The sequence below is a fragment of the Hyaena hyaena genome, unplaced genomic scaffold (genome assembly GCF_003009895.1).
Source record: "Hyaena hyaena isolate Hyena2069 unplaced genomic scaffold, ASM300989v1 scaffold_695, whole genome shotgun sequence".
In the NCBI taxonomy this organism is placed as follows: Eukaryota; Metazoa; Chordata; class Mammalia; order Carnivora; family Hyaenidae; genus Hyaena; species Hyaena hyaena.
In genome coordinates, this window is record NW_024081326.1 from 852,030 (window position 1) to 869,255 (window position 17,226).

The 17,226-nt window shown below is 37.9% G+C and overlaps 1 protein-coding gene and 1 non-coding gene across 5 annotated transcripts in view; both read left to right on the forward strand.

Moving 5' to 3' along the window:
• JMJD1C (jumonji domain containing 1C) overlaps positions 1 to 17,226 on the forward strand; it is a 317,069-nt gene that overhangs the window by 205,103 nt on the left and 94,740 nt on the right. The gene's annotated exons all lie outside the window — the stretch shown is intronic.
• On the forward strand, positions 2,439 to 2,545 carry LOC120220385. The gene has a single exon (XR_005525561.1). It is a non-coding gene; the product is annotated as a U6 spliceosomal RNA (small nuclear RNA).

Here is a 17,226-nt window from a genome sequence, read left to right on the forward strand (position 1 = left end):
TTAAAGGGGTGCCTGGGTGGCTCAGTCAGTTAAGTGTCCAACTTTGGCTTTGGTCATGATCTGTCAGTTCCTGCGTTCAAGTCATGTTTCAGGCTCTGTGCTGACAGCTCAACCTGGAGCCTGCTTTGGATTCTGTGTCTCCCTCTCTCTCTGCTCCTCCCCTTCTCATGCTCTGTCTCTGTCAAAAAATAAATAGTAAAAACATTTCTTTTAAAGATTGAAAATAAGCAGAGATTGAAATGATGTCAGAGAGTCAGGAAAAAGCACCAGAACATGATATTTTCTGAGTCAAGGGAGGAATAAGTTTCTAAGAACATTAATGTGAAATGCTTACGAGTTAAGTAGAATTGAGTACTGAAAAGAGACTGGGATTTGGCAATAAATGGGCCATTACTTTGAGAGAGCAGTTTGAAGAGAATGCAGAAATAGAAAGGTAGATTATATTGGTTTATAAACCTAGCATAACCTGAAGATTTTATCTTGAGGCCCTGTTTTAATATCAAGGGGTATGTTATGTAATGTGTTTTCCATAAAGGATGGCAAGTAAATGTTACATATTCCAGCTATGTTGTAGCCCTGAGAGAGTGGTAGCAATAACCATCAAGAGAAAGACCTAAAAGAATCAGGAGAGGTCTTCACTTCAGAATATGGCTAGGAAAGTAGTTGTTTATCCACCGCCACTGGAATGAAAGCTCTGTGAAAGCAGGAGATATTTGGTTCTACAGAGTGCTTATCCCCTAGATATTTGTTTCAATTTGATTACTAGATGGGTAAATATAATAGGGTGGCCAGGTTTAATTCAGTTGAGATTTTATGGCAAGGACAGGATTTCAATAAAAGATCAAGGGAGTCATTTATTCTATGGGATTAGTTTTAAAATAACAGGAGTGGAGAGGTGTCTGGGTGGCTCAGTTTGTTAAATGTCCAACTTCTGCTGAGGTCAAGATCTCACGGCTCATGGGTTCGTGCCCCTTGTTGGGCTCTGTGCTGACAGAGCCTGCTTTGGATTCTGATGTTTGCCTCTCTCTCTGTTCCTCCCTTGCTCGCACTCTGTCTCTGTCTCTATCTCTGTCTCTCTCAAAAATAAAAGATTAAAAAAAATTTTTTTTAAATGTTTTATTTATTTCTAGGAGAGAGAAACAGCGTGAGCAGGGGAGGGTCAGAGAGAGAGGGAGTCACAGACTGAAACAGGCTCCAGGCTCTGAGCGGGCAGTCAGCACAGAGCCCGATGTGAGGCTCGAACCCACGAACCGCGAGATCATGACCTAAGCGAAAGTCGGAAAGTCAGACGCTTAACCTACTAAGCCACCCAGGTGCCCCAAAGATTAAAAAAATTTTTTAAATAACAATAGTGGAAATGGTTATGGTTAGGGGGTTAGAGTACATTACCCTGCTCGAAAAGAGAACTTGGCTAAGGGGCGCCTGGGTAGCTCAGTGGGTTAGGCATCAGACTCTTGATTTCGTTCGGCTCAGGTCAGGATCTCATAGTTTGTGAGTTTGAGCCCCATGTCAGGCTCTGCACTGACAGTGTAGGACCTGCTTGGGATTCTCTCTTTTCCCTTCTATTTGCTCCTCTCCCACTTGTGTTCTCTGTCTCTTTCAAAATAAACAAACTTAAAAAAACTTTTTTAATAAAATAGAGAATTTGACTATATTGGAGGTATGACTATATGACTATATGACTCTGCAGAAGAGATTAAGAATGGTACGTGATCAGGCAGAGAAAGACAAATATCATATGTTTGCACGTATAGGAGGATTAGGAGGAAATTGATGGAGGAACGAGGGGGAGAAGAAGGGGGGAAATGGTGGAGGAAAGGGAGAGAGGCAAACCATGAGAGACTCTTGAATGCTGACAAAAACTGAGGACTGATGGATGTGGGGGGAGGAGGGATGGGCATGGAGGAAGGCACTTGTGGGGATGAGCACTGAGTGTTATTGTGGAAACAAATTTGACAATAAACTATTTGTAAAAAAAAAAAAAAACAAGAATGGTAGGTGATCTTGTGGTGCCTGGGTGGCTCGGTTGGGCATCTGACTTTGGCTCAGGTCATGATCTTAACAGTCCGTGGGTTCGAGCCCCACGTCGGGCTCTGTGCTGACAGCTCAGAGCCTTAAGCCTGCCTCAGATTCTGCATTTTCCTCTCCCTCTTTCCCTCCTCCACTCACACTCTGTCTTTCTGTCTCCCTGTCTCTCTCTCTCTCTCAAAGGTAAATAAACATTAAAAAAAAAAAAAATGGTAGGTGATCTTCTATTATCATGTAAACAATGAGGGATTATAAAATGGATTTGGCGTTAGAATGTAGAATATTAGTATGACATGATGATGTTTGTCCTGTCTTTATTACTCCTATAGATTTAAAAATACCCTAGGGACATTCAGTCTGTGGAAATGACCAGTAAGATGACTTTAAAACAATTCTTTAAAACAAGTTTGGTGCTTGCTTTGGCAGCACATATACTAAAATTGGAACGATACAGAGAAGATTAGCATGGCCCCTGTGCAAGGATGACACGCAAATTCGTGAAGCGTTCCATATTTTTTATGCTGAGTGAAATAAGTCAGGCAGAGAAGGACAAATATATGCACGTATAGGAGGATTAGGAGGAACTTAACGGAGGACCGTGGGGGAGAAGAAGGCGGGAAATATGGGGGGAAGGGAAGAGAGGCAAACCATGAGAGACTCTTAAATGCTGAGAACAAACTGAGGACTGATGGGTGTGGGCGGAGAGGGGGGTGATGGGCATGGAGGAGGGCACTTGTGGGGATGAGCACTGGGTGTTATATGGAAACCAACTTGACAATAAACTATTTGTTAAAAAAATAAATAAAATAAAATGAAACTTGTAATTTTATAAATGCACTTCATGATATTAAAAAAATGTTTAAGAAAAAAAATAATAAAACAAGTTTGTAGGAGTACTGTAGCACCTGACTAAGTTGGAAGAACAATGTGACTCTTGATCTCAGGGTTGTGAGTTCAAGCCCCACACTGGGTGTAGAGATTACTTAAATAAACTTAAAAAATAAATAAAACAAGCAAGTAGGAGTGCAATTAAAATATAGAATGGAAATGTAAATTTTTTATGTCTCTATATATCTTCCATTTCATCTTTTCCTCTCTCCCACCAAAAAAAAAAAATGTTAAAAGATTAGTCTTTAAAAGTAGGATCTATTCTAGGAAAAGAGTAACATAGGTAATGCAAAAGTTGTAATTCTGATTTGGTTTTTCTTAATAAATAACTACTGGTATTTGGAAAAGATTGCACAGATCATATAACTGATATATTTAATACTCTTCTCAAAACTGTCGCCAAAAAAAAAAAAGACTTCATGCTGATTCTTCACTTACTCATACTCTTTTCATGAGTTCATCACATAAATTTCTGCAGGCAGTCCTCATTTTACATTTTTGTCTTTTTGTTGTAAAATGAATTCCAACCCTGAATATAAATGATTTTATTTTAATTTTTATATCAAAATTGCAAGAATTTTGTAACTCTGTATGTTAATCTTTTTCATAAGTAAGTATCTCAGGGAAATCATGCACATTAGAGATATATTAAGTCATTTTGTTGGTATCTTGTCAGTAATACAGAGTGTTTCGCTATAGTATAACCTCGAGCTTTTGCACAACCAGTTTTCAGTGTTTTTCGAAATTTCATAAATTTTCAGGATACCCTTATATTCTGATTCAAGCCTGTATTCCTTACTTTAAGGATATTTTGTCATTGTTGGCCTAAACATGCTTGTACTCTTTCCTAGAACATTTATATAATGTATGTAATTTTAGAGTATTCTCCTGTTTGTCATCTATTTATTTAAAAAACGCTAGATTAGGGCCTCCTGGTGGCTCAGTCGGTTAAGCGTCCAACTTCAGCTCAGGTCATGATCCCACTGTTGTGCATTCGAGCCCCATGTCGGGCTCTGTGCTGACAGCTAGTTCAGAGCCTGGAGTCCACTTCGGATTCTTTGTCTCCCTCTCTCTCTAACCCTCCCCTGCTCATGCTGCGCCTCTCTCTCTCTCTCTCTCAGAAACAAATAAAAACATTAAAAAAATTTTTTTAAAAGATTGAAAAAGGCTATATTATATAGTGTTTGATTTTAGGCACCTACTGTTAATATTCTTTCTAGATATTTTTCTGTGATTTTCATACTCATGTTTTTTATAATTTTTAAAAATTTTGTAAGTAACAGGGACACCTGGGTGGCTCAGTCACTTGAGCGTTCGACTCTTGATATCGGCTCAGGTCGTGATCCCAGCCTCATGGGATTGAACCCAGAGTCCGGCTCCTTGAAGAGCATGGAGCCAGCTTAAGATTCTTTCTCCCCACCTCTGCTCCTCTCCCCCACTTGTTCATGCTGTCTCTCTTTCTAAATAAGAAAAATAAAACAAAAAATGTTGTAAGTAACTGAGATAGTCATCTCAGAATTTTGCTCTGGGGGCACCTGAGTGGCTCAGTTAGTTGAGCAGCTGACTTTTGATTTTGGCTCAGATCCCAAGGTCATGGGATTAAATCCTGCCTTGGATTATTTGCTGTGCATGGAGCCTGCTTAGGATATTCTCTCTCTCTCTCTCTGTCCCGCTTGTGCTCTCTGTCTCTAAAGTAAAAAAAAATTAAAAAAAAAAAAGCATTGAATGACATTTTGAAAATGCTGTGATTTTAAAATATTTGTGACATCTGTGATTATATTTAGGTAATATCATCATAAATATTGCTATATTGAAAGCTATGTTAAAAAAAATTTTAATCTTATTTTTAAGTAATCTCTACACCCAACAAGGGGCTTGAACTCACAGTTCTGAGATCAAGAGTTGCATGCTCTTCCAACGGAGTGGGCCAGGCACCCCCTAAAAAATATTTTTCTTAAAGACTCAGCCAGTAGCCTATGAACTTTAATATCAGCTGTAAAAATATTTACTTTAGAATTAAGGAATTTGTACAGTCTCTTTCTTGGAACTTTATTATGACAGGATTTAATTTATAAATACATAAATTTAAACTATAAATAAATATGCAAATACCATCCATCAAGTAGCTTTAGTCATGAAAAGTAGGTCACTGCCCATTGTCTTAATTTATAAGCCAGGGCACTCCTGCTATTGCTACAAGAGAAAAAAAATATTTCTAAAAGTTGTTCCTGTCTATCAGTTGTTTTTTGCTGTTTTAGTTAACATTTCTAGCCATGCATTTACATCCATGGGTTTTGTTTCTTCAACTCATAAATAATTTTTATCATGTGCCTACAAAATGGATATTAGAAAGTAAATTACTTGTTCTCCAGGAGAAAAAAATGTTTAGTTTTTTCTTACAACATTCTTCTATGAATAAACCAAATGAAAGCCTTTTTACATGACTATCAAAAGAATGAACTGAGAAGAAGTACAATGATTTAAACTTCAGTAATTGTGAAGTTTTTGATAGGTGAGCTGAAGTTTACTAGTGTTATATAGGAAATTACCCTGATATAATGTACTTTTTATGCACACTAACTGGCAAAGTCTCCGAGAAGCTCTGCAACAAAAAGACCCACAGATCATGTTAAAATACTGGATAACAGAACTGTTAAATTAGTTTTAAAATATATAGCAACAAGTAAGATGACTAAGAGAATGAGAAAACAGGCCATAGACTGGAAGAAAATATTTTCAGAAGTATATGTCTGATTAAAGACTATCATCAAAACTATACAAAGAACTCTTTTTTTTTTTTTAATGTTTATTTATTTGGGCGGGAGTAAGTGGGGGGGGGGTACAGAATCTGAAGCAGGCTCCAGGCTCTGAGTTGTCAACACAGAGCCCAACACGGGGCTTGAACTCACGAACCGTGAGATCATGACCTGAGCTGAAGTTAGAAGCTTAACAGACTAAGCCATCCAGGCTCACCTACACAAGCTCTTAAAAACTCAACAGTAAGAAAACAAACAATTGGTTAAAAATGGGCCTGAACAGACCTCTCTCCAAAGAAGATTTATCGGTGGCAAACATGCACGTGAAGAGATGTTCAACATCAGATGTCATTAGAGAATTGCAAACTTAAATAAGGAAATACCACTACACACCTACTAGAATGGGAAACACCCAAATTACTAACAGCACCAAATACTGACAAGGAAATGGAGCAAAAGAAACTCTGATTCATTGCTGGTGGGAAGGTACAGTGGGTATAGACACTTTGAGAAACAATGTGGCAGTTTCGTACAAAATTTGAACATATTCTGACGATTTAATGGAGCAGTTGTGCTCCTTGGTATTTACTCACATGAGCTTAAAACTTATGTTCAAACAAAAACCTGCACCTAGAAGTTTACAGCAGTCTTATTTATAGTTATGAAAACTTGGAAGCAACCAAGATGTCCTTCAGTAAGTGAATGTATACATAAACTGGGGTACATCCAGATGATAGAATATTATTGAGCACTAAAAAGAAATGAACTATGAAGCCATAAAAAGACATAGAGGAACCTTAAATGCATGTTACTAAATAAAGAAGCCAATCTGAAAAAGCTATATAATATATGATTCTAACTATATAACATTCTAGCATTAGCAAAAGTATGGAGACTGTAAAAAGATCGGGGAGGGCAGAGGGAGAGATGAATAGGCAGAGCACAAAGAATTTTTAAGACCGTGAAACTATTCTATGTGATACTCTAATAATATGAATCATACATTTGTCAAAACCCATATACTTGTAGAATATACCACATCAAGAGTGAACCCTAACCCCCATGTTCATAGCAGCACTCTCAACAATAGCCCAAGCATGGAAAGAGCCTAAGTGGCCATCAACTGATGAATGAATCAAGAAGATGTGGTTTATCTATACCATGGAATACTACATATGAGAAAGAATGAAATCTGGCCATGTGTAGCAACATGGAAGGAACTTGAGGGTGTTATGCTGAGTGAAATAAGTCAGGCAGAGAAGGACAGATACCATATGTTTGCATGTATAGGAGGATTAGGAGGAACTTAAAGGAGGACCATGGGAGAGAAGAAAGGAAAAAATAGTGGGGGAGAGGGAGGGAGGCAAACCATGAGAGACTCTTGAATGCAAAGAACAAACTAAGGGCTGATGAGGGAGGGGGAGGGGGAAGGGGGGTGATGGGCATGGTGGAGGGCACTTGTTGCGATGAGCACTGGGTGTTATATGGAAAGCAACTTGACAATAAACTATTTAAAAAAAAGAGTGAACCCTAATGTAAGCTGTGGACTTTGGGTGATAATGATGTGTCAATATAGGGTTCACTGGCTATAATAATAAATTATCACTCTGTTTCAAGGTATTGATAATGGAGGAGTTTGTACATGCGCAGGAGTAGGGACTATATGGGAACTCTCTAGTTTTCTGCTCAGTTTTGCTGTGAACCTAAACCTGCTCTTAGAAATAAAATCTATTAAAATTTTTGAAGAGACAGGCAGGGCACACCTGGCTGGCTCAGTTGGTAGAGCATGCCACCCTTGATCTTGGGGTCTTGAGTTCAAGCCCCATGTTGAGGGTAGAGGTTACTTAAAAAGAAATATGTATACATATGTATAAAATTTTGAAAAGAGGAGAAGAATATGAGGTTGATGAACACACTGAGAATAGGGTTCAGATGAGATGAAAGGGTCACACTTCTGAGTCTTACCAAGTTTTTTTGTCCTGTTTATACCACACAGCCTTCCCTGCGGAGAACATAACTGTAAAGATCAGAGTTGGATATAAACCTGGAACTCAGCCAAGGGAAGGGGTGTGGAATCAATACATGCTTATTTTTACAGGACTAAGTAAGCCTGGCCACAAGTATTACTCACTGAAGACTTGCTGAGCAGTCATTCCTTTCATCGTTCACATTTTGGCAGAGGACATGTAAGGCCATAATGGGAATCACCAGTGAATGAGCATTTAGGGGTGACATAGCTATCAATGTATAGGTGACATCTGAGTTTAATGATTAGAGTTACTTGCTGTTTCCCTGTGTTCTCCTTCTGTGTCTACTGTGCCACACAGGGTGTTTATTTTCTGTATTCACCACATCTTAGGAGTTTCATCCTTCCCATTGTTGTTGTTAGCTAGAACAGAATTGGATTGTATCCCAAAAACACAACATGTATTTATAGCCATTTATTATGTCATATACCTCCTCCCCATAAATAAAATCTTTACAGAACAATGATTTTAGCCTCTAACATTCTTTTGATAAATATTGAGAACTCTTAAGTTCTTAAATATGATTTAAAATTTCAAAACAAATATTTTTTCAAATTAAAGCCCTGACAGATTTGAAAGTATATCTGCAATTTCTTATACCATGGTGTCCTATATAAACAAACACCCTCTGCATAGTGCTTTCTATTCGAGATATTATGGCTCTTATAAAGTATTACTGGGCACACAGCTTTTGTTATGAGGCTTTTTCTTTTTTTTGAGAGAGAGAGAGAGGAGAGAGAGATTGCGAACAAGGTAGGAGGGGCAAGAGGGGAGGAGAAACAGTCTGAAGCAGGCTTCAGGCTCCAAGCTGTCAGTACAGAGCCCAACAGTTCTCATGAACTTTGAGATCATAACCTGAACCAAAGTCGGATTCCCAACTGACTGAGCCACCTAGACACCCCAGCTTTTTCTAACATTGAACCAAAATCTGGTTATATGTTATATCTATGTATGTTATATGTTATATCTGGTTATATGTTGCTGGACCTAGTTTATTTTCTAGGCACTGTTTCTTAGATCTGTGGATCAGAGGCTCCTTTGAAAATCTTACAGAAAATATCAATAACCCTTTTTCTAGGAAGAAAATGCTTATATCCATAAATTTTTGTATAATTCAAGGATTTTCTGGGCTTCTTGATGGCCTTTACTTTTCTTTCTTTATTTCTTCCCTCCTTCCCTCCCTCCTTCTTTCTTTCTTTCTCTCTTTCTTTCTTTCTTTCTTTCTTTCTTTCTTTCTTTCTTTCTTTCTTTCTTTTTTCCTTTTGTTTGTTGTTGTTGTTGTTGGTGTTGGTGTTGTTCTTAACCCAGGTTAAGATCCTCTGCTCTAGAACAAATTATCTTATGGGGCTGACTCAGTCTAGAACATGCGACTCTTGATCTCAGGGTTGTGAGTTCAAGCCCTGTATTGGGTATGGAGCTTACTTTAAAAAAAATCTTGGAGTGTGTGGGTGATTTAGTTGGTTAAGCTTCTGACTGGCTCAGGTCATGATCTCATGGTTCGTGAGTTCAAGCCCCACATTGGACTTTCTGCTGTCAACACAGAACCTGCTTTGGATCCTGTGTCTCCATCTGTGTCCCTCTCTCCCTTGCTTGTGCACCTCTCTCTCTCTCTCTCTCTCTCTCAAAAATAAGCATTAAAAAAATGCTTAAAGAAATAAGAAAAGATGTATTAAGTTTTTCCTATAAAAGTATAATAAAGACCTTAGATTAAGCATTCCCAATTCCTTTAGCCAGTATTAATATGACTTGATTATAGACAGCTTCACTCTCCAGATCTCCTACTTTTGTTTATGTTCTAATGTCAGTGTCTTTCTGAATGGGTTGCTTTTAATTTTTGTGTGAAGTGATCTCAATGTATTGGGACTGTTACTTAACCTATTTGGAACACTATAACAGCATTTTTAGCATTCACACCACAGTACATTCTTGCCTTATAATGAGTTTCTGTTTAGCCTCATCTTTGCATCATCTAAAACCTCTGAGACAATGCTTAACACATTGTAGATGTTCCAGTGAATATTTGTTGAATGAATAGAACTTCCTAATCCTTTTTTGCATCAAAAGCTGCCAAGCAAGTTTTACCACATATTAAACTAATGTGTGCTTGCGAGGGATGGGGTGGGAGTATATGTTGCACCATACTTAAGTAGTAGCTTTTTGGAACCTGTACCTGGGGATTTAACATTTACTCTTGTTAGGTTTCATTGTGTAAGAAAAGTTCCTTTGTTATTTAGATAGATGCCAGGGAAAATAAGATATTGATAATTCTTACTTTCCTGTGTTTAATACCATGCTCTGTAGATAGGTAGCACATTATAGTTGCTTCACAGATGTTTGCTAAGTGAATAATGAATGGCCATGAACTTGTAGTTATCACAGCTTGTACTTTGAGAGGTTGATTCACTAGTAGTAAATGTTTTATGCTTTTATATGTCAAAATGAGAAACATTTTGAATGTATTTTTTTCAAAGATGAGCATCTTAATTATAGCTTCATGTGTACTTTCTAGATGTCAGGATGGGACACTTAACCTTAGTCTCCACTCTTACACCATCCCCTAAAAAAGCTACAATCGATTGTATGTGATAGAAAAGTTTATGGTGTAATTTTGGTCCTTCAACTCCTTGGGCCACAGTCTTGAGCCAACTCATTCTGAGTTCATAGTTCATGTGACCTGGGAAATTTTTTTGCTGCTTCACAGGCAGTTTTAATCAGCTTTGAAATCTTTTGTTGAATGATTAACTACACTTCTGGCTCTTCATATCTTCTCTGGAAGAACTTCCTCTTTGTTCCTCCTCCTATGAGTAGAAAGTAGGGAACAATGATTGGAAACCTCATCTTTTTTAAGCATCAAGAGGAAACTACCTTTGTGGTTATATTGTTTACTATTTGGGCAGTGTTTTCTCTTTCTGTGTAATCTAGGGAAGCAGCAGTGCCACTTTCTAAGCCTGCTGCTTTAACTGCTTGATATTTTTAGGAAGGGAAGGCATCTTTAAATAGTTATGTCTCTGCATAACAGGAATGAGCTTAGCCTATGCTAGTCCTCGGTTATTTGATTTTGAAAACCTGATGAGTGAAATTGATCTCTATGTGGCTCAAATATCCCCACATTGAAAATGAACAGCTTTCCAATGTAAGCTATTTAAAGATCTTACGCTTCCTGAGAAGGTAAGTGGTTAAGTTAGCAAAGTGACAAGGAAACTGATCCAGCAGAAGAATATCTAAGACCTGACTGGGCCATTCTGTCCTGAAAAGTAGTCACTGTAGGCCAGGTGTTTTCAGCCAACATTCATGGTTCCCAAAGCTGACTGAACCTCAGATAGCATTTTAAAACTAAGAATTCCTGGGCCTGTTCTGGGTTCTTTTATGTGATGTTCAGTAAGGTGCAGTCACAGAGGAGACACAGGAGAGGCACAGGGAAACAAAGTTTATTGTATTTATAGGTCCTAGAGAAACAAAGTCACTGTATGCCAGAAGGGAGTAGGTTCAACCAAGTAGGTGTGGAACCAAGAGGGAATACAAAGACCTTTGGGTTAATACTTTTGTAGGGGGTCAGCATGGAATAAACAAGAAAATAAGAGGATTTTATTGGTATGTTTGAATGTTCTTAATAGGTTGTAGGGGAGGGCAGGAAGGGGAACTTGTGGGCCATGGGCATCTGAGCACCTGGACAGGATACTTAGAGCTTGTTTGTGGGAATGTTGAGGTAAAAGGGGAAAGATTTAGAAAATATTTTTGAAAGCATTTAAAAAATATTTATAGTATAGTACCCCATCTTCAGAGTTTTTGAATCAGTAGGTCATCAGTGTTAAAGCCTAGGAATATATATTCTTAGGTTCCACATGGTCTTGGGAACCTCTGCAATTGTGTTGCAAAATTATGCATTTTCATATTTCTGGGGGAACTATAGCTTTCTTCAGACTCTAAGAGTTCTTTGACTCCAAACAGGTTAAGGACACTTGCTTTAAGTTACTGGTTCTCAAATTTTACAGTGCTTCAGAATTACTCAAAGATCTGTTATAACACATTGTTAGACCCCACCCCTAGAATTTCTGATTCAGGTAATATGGGATGGGCCTGATGATATGCCTTTGTAACTAGCTGTTTGTTATTACTTATGCTGTTGGACAGGGGCTGTCCGCTGGGAACCACTACCCTTGTCATCCTAGGACTTGGCCGACATAATTCTGTGCCTTCCACATCAAGCTCTGGAAGCAAAGTGTACCTTTCAGAATTTCTTACCAATTAAAATGGTAATAAACATAATGAAGTGTAACAAAGCTCAATCCAGTTTACCACCATAAGAGAAAAGTGATGAAAATCCTTCCTGACAAAGGAAGGAACAGTGGAAAAATGCCTGTTGACCTATTCATTGATAAACTCGTTTCACAAACAATTGCTTTTCTTTTTTTTTTTTTTTTTTTAATGTTTATTTTTGAGAGAGACAGTGTTGTGTGTGTGCAAAAGTGAGGGAGAGGCAGAGAGAGGAAGGCAGAGGATCTGAAGCGTGCTCTTTGCTGACAGCATAGAGCCAGATGCAGGACACTAGCTCAGGAACCCTGAGGTCCTGACCTGACCAAAGTTGAATGCCCCCTAACCAACTGAGCCACCCAGGCACTCCAACAATTGCTTTTCTGTGTAGCAGTTTCTTCTATGAGCATAGAAAACAGCATAGTTCCATCATCACTTAAAATGATTTTTTCCTTTAACTAAGTAATGTAACTTTAAAAGTATGCTTATGCTATCCAGGGCCAAGTAGAGTATAACTCAAAGTTAAAATGCTAAACTATAAATGGACCTGTGATAGGAAATAGGAAATATAATCCTAAGGATTCCTGAAAGTAGGAAAACTTGTTCTATTTTAAAAATCTCCTGTAGCAGGTGGTCCAGTTGTCAATGCAGGGAAGCTTTCAAATCCCCAGAGAAAAAGCAACTGTTTGAAAAGCTATAAAGCACTACTAAATCCCTAGGAGTCCCAAAGAAGTTTATTCGTGTAGACTCCTTCCAGACTGTCTGAAACTTTGAAGAAAACTAAGACCCTGGAAGGAATCTTTATTATCCATGAAGAGTCTAATTTTGAAACTTTCCTCTCTCTACAGAGGTAAACTTAAGCAAGGCTTCTGGGCATCATTAATGAGCCTCAATTTTTTCATTTCCCAGGGTTTTTTTGGGATTTTTGTTGCTTCATCCTTTAGTGGGAAGGAAAGTCCTCAGTGAAACAAGAACTGACCTAAGAAAACCTAGAGCTTTAGAGGGGAGGGACTTTGTTTAAAGGAAGTTATAGAAATTATATTAGTTGTTACTGACCTGATACCACATTATGGGTATTCATTTTCTTTGTACTCGCTTGGCAGTATAACTTTCATTCCAATTTTGGTATATGTGCTGCTAAAGTGAGCATGCAATATAACTTTTAATTGTACTATAACACGTCATAAAAGAAGAAAAACTCACTTTAAAGTTTATTTTTATTTATTTTGAAAGATATAGAGAGCATACAGGGGAGGGGCAGAGAGAGAAGGAGACGGAATCCCAAGCAGGCTCTGTGCTGTCAGCCCAGAGCCCGATGTGGTGCTGAAACTTACAAACCATGAGATTATGACCTGAGCCCAAGTCAAGAGTCGGACACTTAACTGAGCCACCATCGTGCCCCAGAAGAAAAGTTCATTTTATTTTATTTATTTATTTTAATTTTTTAAATGTTTGTTAATTTTTGAGAGAGAGGCAGAGCACAAGTGGGGGAGGGGCAGAGAGAGAGGGAAACCAAGAATCTGAAGCAGGCTCCAGGCTCTGAACTGTCAGCACAGAGCCGATGCAGGGCTCAAACCCACAAGCTGTGAGATCATGACCTGAGCTGAAGTTGGAAGCTCAACCAACTGAGTCACCCAGGTGCCCCAAGAAAAGTTCATTTTAAGTCATTAATTTGCTGGTAATTGAAAGAATAACACTTCAGTACAAAAGTGTTTATGTGGGGCGCCTGGGTGGCTTAGTCGGTTAAGCGGCCAACTTTCGCTTGGGTCATGATCTCACGGTTCGTGGGTTCGAGCCCCGCGTCGGGCTCTGTGCTGACTGCCAGCTCAGAGCCTGGAGCCTGTTTCAGTCTGTGACTCCCTCTCTCTCTGGCCATCCCCTGCTCACGCTGTCTCTCTCTCTCTCTCTCTCCTAGAAATTTAAAAAAAAAAAAAGTGTTTATGTAAGCTTTTTCATTGCAGTTTTTTATATTTACATGGCAATATTTTGATATATTATGACTATCAAAATGTTGACAAATTCTCAATAATTTGAGAAATATGATTGACACTTTGATAATTTTGGTATTAACCATATTTTGAATATAAATGGTACTTAGGATACATGATCATCATCATCTATAATGCATTACTCTTTTTAAAATTTTTTTAGCTTTTTAATTAATTAATTAACTAATTAATTTTTTTGGTTTATTGAGAAACAGAGCACAAACAGGGGAGGGGCAGAGAGAGAGGGAGACACAGAATCTGAAATAGGCTCCAGGCTCTAAACTGCCAGCACAGAGCCCGATGCGGAGCTCAAACCCTTGGACTGTGAGATCATGACCTGAGCCAAAGTCGGACACTCAGCTGACTGAGCCACCCAGGTGCCCCTTTTTAAAATTTGTTTTTAATGTTTATTTATTTTTGAGAGCGAGCGGGAGCAGGAGTGGGGCAGAGAGAGAAGGAGACACAGAATCTGAAGGAGGCTCCGGGCTCTGAACTGTCAGCCTGGGGCTCAAACTCACCAACAGCGAGATCATGACCTGAGCTGAAGTCTGACACTTAACTAACTGAGCCACCCAGGTGCCTCCTAAAATGCATTAATTTTTTAAATAAGTAAAATAATTACAATCTCATACTTAATGGAAATTGTGAATCCCCATTATTAGTTGAAAAATTCAGCTTCCAGATTGTGGCTGACATCATCTGATGATGTTTTTGACAAACAAGGAGGTAATAGGGAAATAATCATAGAGCCTTGTTGACTTGTGCTGCACAAGAAACAGATGTTTGCCAGATGGAAATGAACAAACCAGTAAAGAAATAGATATTCTATTCAAATTTCCAAGAGAACAAATAGTGAAATGATTAAGAAAAATTGGAAAATACATTTTAAAATTAGTTTTAGAACAAAACAAAGGCCAGGTAATCAGACATATGCAAACATAAGTGCATATGTACTACTTTCTGAGGATGGTATTTGTGACATGAATGAAGACTATAAGACATATTTTATTTTAACTTTTAATTTTTTTCTGTGATTTTGTGATTATTAACCATTTTAACACATGTTTTGCATTTATGGTTGGGTTGATTTAATTTTGTAATATTTCTAATTCCCACAAAGTCACATTTGCTTTTTTATCATAAGAGAGAAAGGGTTGGTGGATTACAGAAATTTTATGTCACAGAAGTCTGCCGTGGAGTTTTATTTCTGCCCAGTGGTACAAACCTTGGTAAACTTAATTTATTCTGAAATAGGAGAAGTTACTATTTACTTTTAATTCTGCCACCTTTTCTGAAGAATGTACGAGTATTCAGCTGTATTTGTTTTATGCTTTTATATATGCAACATAGCAGTGTTTATGAAGTTTGATTTATCTTCACTTTGCTCATAAACATGAAGTGGCTTAAATAACATATAGTATTAGAATCTTAGAATGGAGGGACGCCTGGGTGGCTCAGTCCGTTAAGCCTCCGACTTCGGCTCAGGTCATGATCTCACAGCTTGTGGTTTCGAGCCCTACATCCAGCTCTGTGCTGACAGCTCAGAGCCTAGAGCCTGCTTCGGATTCTGTGTCTCCCTCCCTCTCCCTCTCTCTCTCTCTCTCTCTCTCTCCCCTCTCTCTCTGCCCCTTCCCCACTTGTACTTGTCTCCCTGTCTCTCAAAAATAAACATTTAAAAAAAAATTTTTTTTTAAAGGAATCTTAGAATGGAGAGAATCTTTAATGTTTTATCAATCACTCCTTATCGAAGCCAGAAAGAGGATCCTTCAATGACAGACTTGTCAAGTGTTAATCCATATTTTTTTTTAAAGTTTGTTTATTTGGGGGGAAGGGGCAAGAGAGAGAGGGAGAGAGAGAGAATCCCAGGCAGACCCCTGCTGTCAGTGCAGAGCCCGATGTGGGACTTCAACTCACAAACCGTGAGATTGTGACCTGAGTTGAAATCAAGAGTTAGTAGCTCAACTGACTGAGCCACCCAGGTGCCCCATCCAGATTTTTCTTAATTGCTTCTAGTTTTTAGAAGCTCGCTATTTCACAAGTAAGTCTGCTTTGGTATGGTAATATTTAATTATTAGAAATGTTTTTTTATTCTTTGTCCTTCAAAATTTTACTTGTAAGGTACTTCCTTTCCAGATTACCTAGCCATTTATTTTTTTCAGTTTGTTTATTTATTTGGAGATAGAGACAATGCAAGTAGGGGAGGGGAAGAGAGAGGGAGAGAGAATCCCAAGCAAGCTCCATGCTGCTGGTGCAAAGCTGACTTGGTGCTCAAACCCACAAACCATGAGATCACGACCTGAGCGGAAACCAAGAGTTGGACGCTTAACCAACTGAACCATGCAGGTGCCCCTAGCTCTTTAAATAATTGTAAATAACTGTTAATTGTTCTTCTCCTTTTCTCCAAGCAAGACATTCTCCATTCCTTTAAATGATCCTAACAATCCATGATTTTTAAATGTCTTTAACACATCATAGTTGTAATTGTTTCTCTTATATTGTGATTCCCAAATTGAACAAGATATTCAGAGATAGTATGACCACTGCAAGATTTCAAGGGATTATTGCCTTTCTTTTTGAATCATTCTATCATTTGTTAATTTACTAATAAAGAAAGCCATCATGTGATAGTGTGCAAGACAAAGGATGAAGATTAGACACAGTACAGGTTAAACATACAGGTTAAAAACAGTACTATTATTTAGTATTTCTTTACCCAGCTTCAAATGCATCAAAAACTGTCATCCAGCCCATATTTCATTGACTTTCCTGTTCCAGGTTGCCTTGATGAAAGTAGCCTTTGTTTTTATTAGAAGATAGATTACTCTCAGTGAGTATTTTTGGCTCTTAGTTAAATCACTGTGTATTAATTTTTTTCATGATTCTAATTATCCATCTTGGAGTTTTGCTGAGTTCAGGATTACTAGCATGGAGTTTGTTTCTGAACTGCCCCCTCTTTTATAAATATCAATAGATCCTTATATCTGTAATATCTTGATAATGTCTTGATTTATTTTCAAAGGTTACCAGTAATGGCTCTGAGTTTATATCTATCAAGTCAATATGCTAACATGTAATTTATTTGAATCCATCTAAACTTGGATCTTTAGTTAATAAAAGCATGACATTGTTTCTATTTTTTATAATTATAGAACAGTGAAAAAAATGGACTAAATAGCCAACACTAAGAAAATACATAATAAAATTCAATGCTTATTTACCTGATTAAGTTTTTATTAGGTAGCTATTTAAAATAATGGCAATGTAGTAAAATAAAAAAGAGTTTCAAGA